Consider the following 8,004-nt stretch of genomic DNA (forward strand, 5'->3'; position numbering starts at 1 on the left):
AGAGACTGCTCGTTAAATGAAAATGGAGCCTGCTACGGTCATGATTGATCTGGAAGATTATGAGCTGGGTGAGAATCAGATAGTTTGATTCTGGAAATTATAGGTCAGAGAGACGATGGAAGAGATGGGAACTTCTAAATTAATGTGGAAAGCACAATCACCATGACAGCAGTACAAGATCAATCACAAAGAATAGGAAACGTGCCCATTATATCAGTACAAGAGGGTCATGCTAGAGGATGAAATGGATGAAGATTGCAATTGTTTAACTCAATTCTCTAATCATACAACTCGACTGCTGAACTATTATAACTAACTATCCCGATGTGAACCCTTGTGCACTTATGTAAGTACCAAACCAACATTGCTTCAATCTTCATTATTAGATCCCAGGTCAGAATATGGCATCATGGTACCCTATTCTTCATTTTAGTTGCCAGTATACAAAAGCTGCATACTATTAGCACAAGTTATATTTATTAACCATAAACCTGTGTTTCAAAGCTTGTTTCCGTAATTAAAATATGCTTCTGAGGTACATGTGACAGGGGAATCTGGAAATGACCAGCAAAGACATTATCATTAGTTGATTACCTGGTCCACTCGTAGTACAGTGCATGCAGCATCTACAGCATATTTAAGAGCAAAGAGCCTGAACAGAAAAAACAATAAGATGAAACTGGTCTTTCAGGTGATNTGAAGATAATTTCTGATTTCATATAATTGTTTCAATCTTAGAAGTTGAAAGAATGCATAAACTCCATCAACGATAGGAGCTCTTAATGTCTACAATTTTTTATTAGACAAAGCTTATCAAGGGAAGCTACAAAACAATAGTGAAGAGACAGTTCATTATTCGCTCAAACTTTGGGGTTGCCACCATATAAAACATGCTGTCTTAGAATATAGCTTACTTAGTCACATGGAGATCCCAAATGCTCAAGGTTGAAACATCCTTACAGCCACCTTCCAAATCAATGCCAACTTTGGCATTTCCAGATGCATGTTCTGCATATAGCGAAGATATGATCTCCATTGCATTTAACCCAGCATTCTCAGCCAAAGTTCTAGGAATCATTTCAAAACTTTCTGCAAATTTTGCTATGGCATACTGATCCAACCTACAGAGCCATTGCAAACGTTTAGTCAATTCCATTAAAATGTCAAATACCAAATAAGCAATGAACAAAATACTTGAGAAAGGAGAAAAAATATGTCTTAGAGAGATTAACTATCTTTTAGCTTATTCATTCACTTATATGGATTCTTCTATCGGTAAATTACAAAAAGATACAATGATCTACACATAGTTCCAGATNGGCAATACTAAAGATGAATTCACCTATTCAAACAAGTTAACCCCATCACAAATGTTAAACAATACTCCNGAAGCATAAAGACATAGCAACTATACCCAGACATCATAAATATTTCCAAATAACAATACACAGTAATTGCAGTACTAAAAACATTTGGGCTCAAGATAGATTTTAGAACATATTTAATTTATGTTAACCTCAATATTTCCNGATACCTCCAGTTAGAAAAGATATTGAAAAAATTGCATCATACAAGGGATAATAAAAAAAGAGCCACAATATTGAAATAGAGCCAGATATATCCAAGAAGATAACACATTAGTGGTTAATGATCCCAAAGGNTTAGTAGCCAATGAAATGCAAATATATAACAATGAATGTATGTTAAAGCATGTGGTATAATTTGTCATGGATGTCTCAAATTCTTTATAACCAGTTGCACATGGAACTTAACATAATAAAACCTTACATTTATTTAAAACAAAAATAAGAACAATAATAATAGTTTACAGTTCTTTTACCCACTCGTGCATCTCTTCAATATAGAACTTGTTTAGAGGTGCCTTAAAAGATANAAAGAATTCAGCAAATGATATAAAATCTTTAGAAAATAATAATAGGATATTTATAGCCCTATACGAGATAATTAATAGCATTACCAAAAGCCAAAATCACACAAACAAATTCATCAGGTAATTAGTATGAAAGGAAGAAGGATGTGTGTGAACAACCCACATAAATGCATCCCCAAGAATTATAATCATTGTTTGAAAGTGAAAAGGAAAATAAAAAAGTACCCTGTCTCCCCGAAGGAAAAATCTTTCACCCGTTTAACTAACTCAATTTCTGTGGCTGCAGCGCCGGGTACAATACGGCTATCCCTGCACATGGCCTGATACATAATTGCATGGAAAAGGATTAATCCATATTCCAATAAGCTAAAGCATTCAACTGTTTTTAAAAAAGTGCCTCCAAACAATTAATCCATATTTCAATTAGCTCAAGCATTAAATTGTTTTTAAAAGAAATGCCTCCAATAAGATGTAATAAGCAATATTAATCCTGAGATTTGCAGGCATGCAGACCTGAGTTTACAAGATTGATAGAAGGTCTTAAAAAAAGTGTAATTTAAGTCCAACTCAAGCTCAAATAATTAGCTTATAAGGTAACATTTGCACCCACTTGTATGCTAAAATTTGGCTTATTTCCCCTTGATATGAGATTTCTATCATGGGGAAATAACAGAAAATTACTTCTTCAAGATCATGCAAAATTTCAGAACATTAGAAATTACCTTGTAATTGTTCACTCCATCATCCACTGCTCTTTCAAGATCATCTAGTATACTATCAGTACTTCCTCGTAGAACAACAGCGGCCACAGAATTTCCAGCCTCTTCATTTTTGACAATAGTCACCTGCATATCAATATAAGAGGAAGTTGCCTGTCATACTTAGACATGGGAAGAACAAAAGAATCAAGCCAATCAATTAAGTGCATACCATAGTTGGAATAAACCAGTGTATTTTCCATTGTCAGTGCATAGCATATTTTCTCATAAACTAATATAAACAAGAAACGTGGAACAAAGAAGACAGCAGAGCTCATTCAGGTTTGAACACACCCTGACACCACCAATTTCCTGAACTGAAACAGAATCCACATATCCAAGATCATCTGGATTCGGTTGGCTGAGTTTCAACTATAACAGGAAAATAAAATTGATTAGACAGAAAGTATAAAACATATTTACATAACCAAATAAGCAAAAACACAAACCATAGCAACAGAACCAGTTGTTCTGCAAAATCGTCGTAGTTCAAACTTTGAGCTGATTTTCAGAACCATAAGCCTATATGCAATAATATTTAAGTTAGAAAACAATCTAGACTTGAATACTTATAATGTTCATATTAATTCAACAGCGAGAAACAACTAAAACAATCCAAAAGGGATAAAAGACTTCACACACTTGTAACGCTCACAGAAATGCAAAGCCATCTCTCCAACTGCTCCTCCACTGACAATCACTTTGGCACCAGAATCTGCTACTGCCTTGATGAGCTCCTCTATTTTAGCCTCTTCAGTTTTTGAATAATTTTCCAGCTATATAAATAAAAAAGAGAGAAAATCCATTTATCAAAGCGTCAAATAATATAGGAAAACAAAACATTAGAAAAATCAGGGTCTATAAAATCCCAAGGATCCTTTAGCAGTACAGCCTCAGGTATAATAAATAAAACCATTTCCTATTACAGAAGAAGTTGAGAATAAAAAAAAAAAACAGATTATCCTAAAAGTTACTGCCAAATTGTCTTACAGATTTAAATTTAAACATTAAATTGTTTCCAATAAAAAAATCTAGCCACAAATCACTTCAAAACATATCAGCATGAGAAAAATGGATGAAGGCACAATTTGAGAAACTAAATGCTAAAATATGCATTAAGTTATAACAATTTGAATCAGGCATTGACCAAGTACAACAGAACTTTTAGGATTTTTATTTTTAAGTTATAACAATTAGAAGAATATGTAAAACCAATAAAGCATAGCCAAACCCAAAAATTCATGATCAATGAACATAGAAAACTCAGCAGCGATGTGACCAAACAAAACCTACAAGACAATAATCACATGGCCCAAAATAATACCTTGTTAGAGCCTTCCAAATTATTAGCGTAGAAAACTTATACTTGGTAAAAGGAAACAATAACACAAGTTTACTATTGTCATTACTGCATTAAGATTTAGCTATAGTACCCAACCAATATCCACTTCCAACCTCATTTTGGACACAGTTAGATCTCCAGCTTATAACATTAGACACATTATATGCAAACAATTAAAAGAACATATCTACAGAAAACAGCAAGTAGAAGACAGTGATCAAATTCAAACTCTGGTCACTTTGACATACCTGCTCCGCTGAATGTATGAGGACAGTTCCTTTAGTCTCAGTTGCTGATGCATCAACACCACCAGCAAACACAGCAACCTTAAACAATACAGATAAAAGAACTCAGCACAAGACAGTTTGAAAATTTGCCAATATTTTTTCTTTGGGAGAAAAGNGATAAAAGACTTCACACACTTGTAACGCTCACAGAAATGCAAAGCCATCTCTCCAACTGCTCCTCCACTGACAATCACTTTGGCACCAGAATCTGCTACTGCCTTGATGAGCTCCTCTATTTTAGCCTCTTCAGTTTTTGAATAATTTTCCAGCTATATAAATAAAAAAGAAGAGAGAAAATCCATTTAGCAAAGCATCAAATAATATAGGAAAACAAAACATTAGAAAAATCAGGGTCTATAAAATCCCAAGGATCCCTTAGCGGTAGAGCCTCAGGTATAATAAATAAAACCATTTCCTATTACAGAAGAAGTTGAGAATCAAAAAAACAGATTATCCTAAAAGTTCCAAATTGTCTTACAGCTTTAAATTTAAACATTAAATTGTTTCCAATAAAAAAATCTAGCCACAAATCACTTCAAAACATATCAACATGAGAAAAATGGATGAAGGCACAATTTGAGAAACTAAATGCTAAAATATGCATTAAGTTATAACAATTTGAATCAGGCATTGACCAAGTACAACAGAACTTTTAGGATTTTTATTTTTAAGTTATAACAATTAGAAGAATATGTAAAACCAATAAAGCATAGCCAAACCCAAAAATTCATGATCAATGAACATAGAAAACTCAGCAGCGATGTGACCAAACAAAACCTACAAGACAATAATCACATGGCCCAAAATAATACCTTGTTAGAGCCTTCCAAATTATTAGCGTAGAAAACTTATACTTGGTAAAAGGAAACAATAACACAAGTTTACTATTGTCATTACTGCATTAAGATTTAGCTATAGTACCCAACCAATATCCACTTCCAACCTCATTTTGGACACAGTTAGATCTCCAGCTTATAACATTAGACACATTATATGCAAACAATTAAAAGAACATATCTACAGAAAACAGCAAGTAGAAGACAGTGATCAAATTCAAACTCTGGTCACTTTGACATACCTGCTCCGCTGAATGTATGAGGACAGTTCCTTTAGTCTCAGTTGCTGATGCATCAACACCACCAGCAAACACAGCAACCTTAAACAATACAGATAAAAGAACTCAGCACAAGACAGTTTGAAAATTTGCCAATATTTTTTCTTTGGGAGAAAAGAAATGATATCTTGTGTATATCAAATATACTCAATGTAGAAGATTATATAGAAAAAGATCTTGCTACATGATGATAGGAAAAAATGCATCTCAACAAAAAGTGAGAGAACAAATAACTTCATTGAAATTAGTAGAGCTTCAATGTTGAAGCATATAATTGCAACAGGCCTGACACAACACCAATCATATTAGTAGGTAATACTCTGTTAATAATCTCAAAATGAGCCAATCCATACTTATATTAAATCCCTTTTTAGAAAAGGTAGTATGCCTTTCAAAATTACAAACCCATATACAGTTTAAATTTTAAAGCCTGAGATGATCCCAAAAGGGATATGAGTATATACTATGTAATCATAGGAGTTTGTTCGATATGCCCTAGAACACTACTGAAGAAAGTGCTTTCATAAATTCACATTAAAGACCTGCCAAAACGTTTGGACAAAGTCACAAACCATTGGAAGCTAAAAATAGCATTGAAAACTCCACACACAAATTTTAAACAATGCAGAATATAAAAAATATAAATCTAATTTTAAGACTTTTATAAATGCAGTAACAACTCAATAATTTAACCTCAAGTTATAGCAGTTCTTCCATCTTCTCAACTTGGCTTACTATGATGGTTTCTATTGTTGTTTCCTTTTTTAATTATTTTTAACATGTTAATAATGCTCAAGTCCTCTCACCCTATTTGTTTTCTCTTGGCCCTCTAACATTTAAACACCCAAACACTTAGTCCTTTTCATTAACAAATGCATCCAAATCCAATTCCACTAATAACTTTGTCAACACTGTCAATGACGCTGCCTTCTTGCCACTAATCTTATGGCATACAGACTTGATGTTCATAAAAATCAGGCTAATCTCAGGCAAGAGTATGCTTGTACTGGAATGGAGAACCATTTAGTTTGGAGATATTGGAATGGAAAAGTTGGGGTGTGATGAACAGTGGCCTTCTAAACACTGAAGTAAGCCAAGTAGAGATGAGGTTTGGAGAAGTATGGATTCATTCATAGGAGATATGGATGAAGGAGGCTTCAGGTAGACCTCTATAGTAACATAATTGCATCTAAGACAAAAATATTTTGTTACAATGAAAGGTAGTTGGGTTTATTTGGTCCTTGTTTCTTACCATAGAAGAAAAAATACTCGTGCAATTTGCTACTTAGCACATACAATTTCAAATGCAGTATATGTTTTCTGCTACCAAGTTCAAATCAAATTCAATAATGCCCTCTTGTAGTGAAAATTATAAAAAGAAAAGTAGCAACAGCAAATGAAAACAACAAAGATGAGTAAAATAAAAAAGTGGAAAGGAAGGAAAACCATGTGGAGACATCGTAATTAGACTTTGTTTCAAGATGTCAACAATGGCCTCTTTCAAAGATAGATTAGATCATTACACTTTAGTACAAGAGTGATTAAAATATTGTTTCGTTTGATTATTGAATTCCAGCGAAATATGACAGTCACACATAACCGTATCACTGAAAACCTATAACTTCTATGAAAAGATTTTCCAATGGAGATTGTGTTTTGAATTGCTACAAAGGGCTTGATAGTGTAGTTCACAGCAGTGTTGGAATGGGTTGTTTATATCTACTATATGCGAGAAATTAGTTTTTGTGGTTCAATGATATACCAATATTTGAATGGGTTTTATGGTTTAACCCTCGAGTGTAGCACACCCCTGTTTCAAATTCTTTTGTTGTAGAATGGACAAATTGTTGAACATTCTAAAGAGGGAGATCAACATGAAACCATGTTAAGCTAAATTAGAAGACAACTTAACATCATTAACAGAGCTATTAATTAGGGGTGTCAGAATGTTGCGTGGACCTAACAGAATTAACTTGTTAAACATTTTAACTTTAAAGCGAGGACAAAAATAAAACAAAAAAACGTTAGAGAACAAAACCAAAACAAAAAAATCGAGTCAGACAACTAAGGTACTAATTTCACCTTTTTTTTCTTGCAGTCATGCTAAAAGTATAGGCTTCCAACTAATCAAAATATCAAATTAAGGAACTGATGAAGAGCACAAGCACAAGCAAACCTGAAAGCTTGTTTTAAAATCATCTAGCATAGAGTATGGAAAAATGGCAATGATAAGATAATTTTGAAGGATCTAATTCACAACAAATGAATTTATAGGAGACTCACCGACAAAACCAAAAAAATTCAACACAGAGAAAGCTCACCTTTGCCTTGTCTGCATGCTTTACAGTCCCAACAGCATCACTCTTCAACACCATTCCTCGAACTACTGTGCTGTTATGCAAGCCCCCTCCCAAGAGCTTTGCAACACGAATGTTGTCCACATTAAAGTTTGCTGGGTTTTTCGGACATACTTGGATGCATGCCTATTTTCCAAACGAAGGTCAGACTGTAAACAGTATTATCCTACCAAAGCAATTTATCATAGTAAAATGGATTCGGATGCACTCACATCAGCAACAAGTGAGCATATGGTATTTTCTAGACCAAACTGC

The 8,004-nt window shown here is 33.7% G+C and overlaps 1 pseudogene; it reads right to left on the reverse strand.

Moving 5' to 3' along the window:
- LOC106754925 overlaps window positions 1–8,004 on the reverse strand; it is a 10,078-nt pseudogene that overhangs the window by 745 nt on the left and 1,329 nt on the right.

The sequence above is a fragment of the Vigna radiata genome, unplaced genomic scaffold (genome assembly GCF_000741045.1).
Source record: "Vigna radiata var. radiata cultivar VC1973A unplaced genomic scaffold, Vradiata_ver6 scaffold_305, whole genome shotgun sequence".
NCBI lineage: Eukaryota > Viridiplantae > Streptophyta > Magnoliopsida > Fabales > Fabaceae > Vigna > Vigna radiata.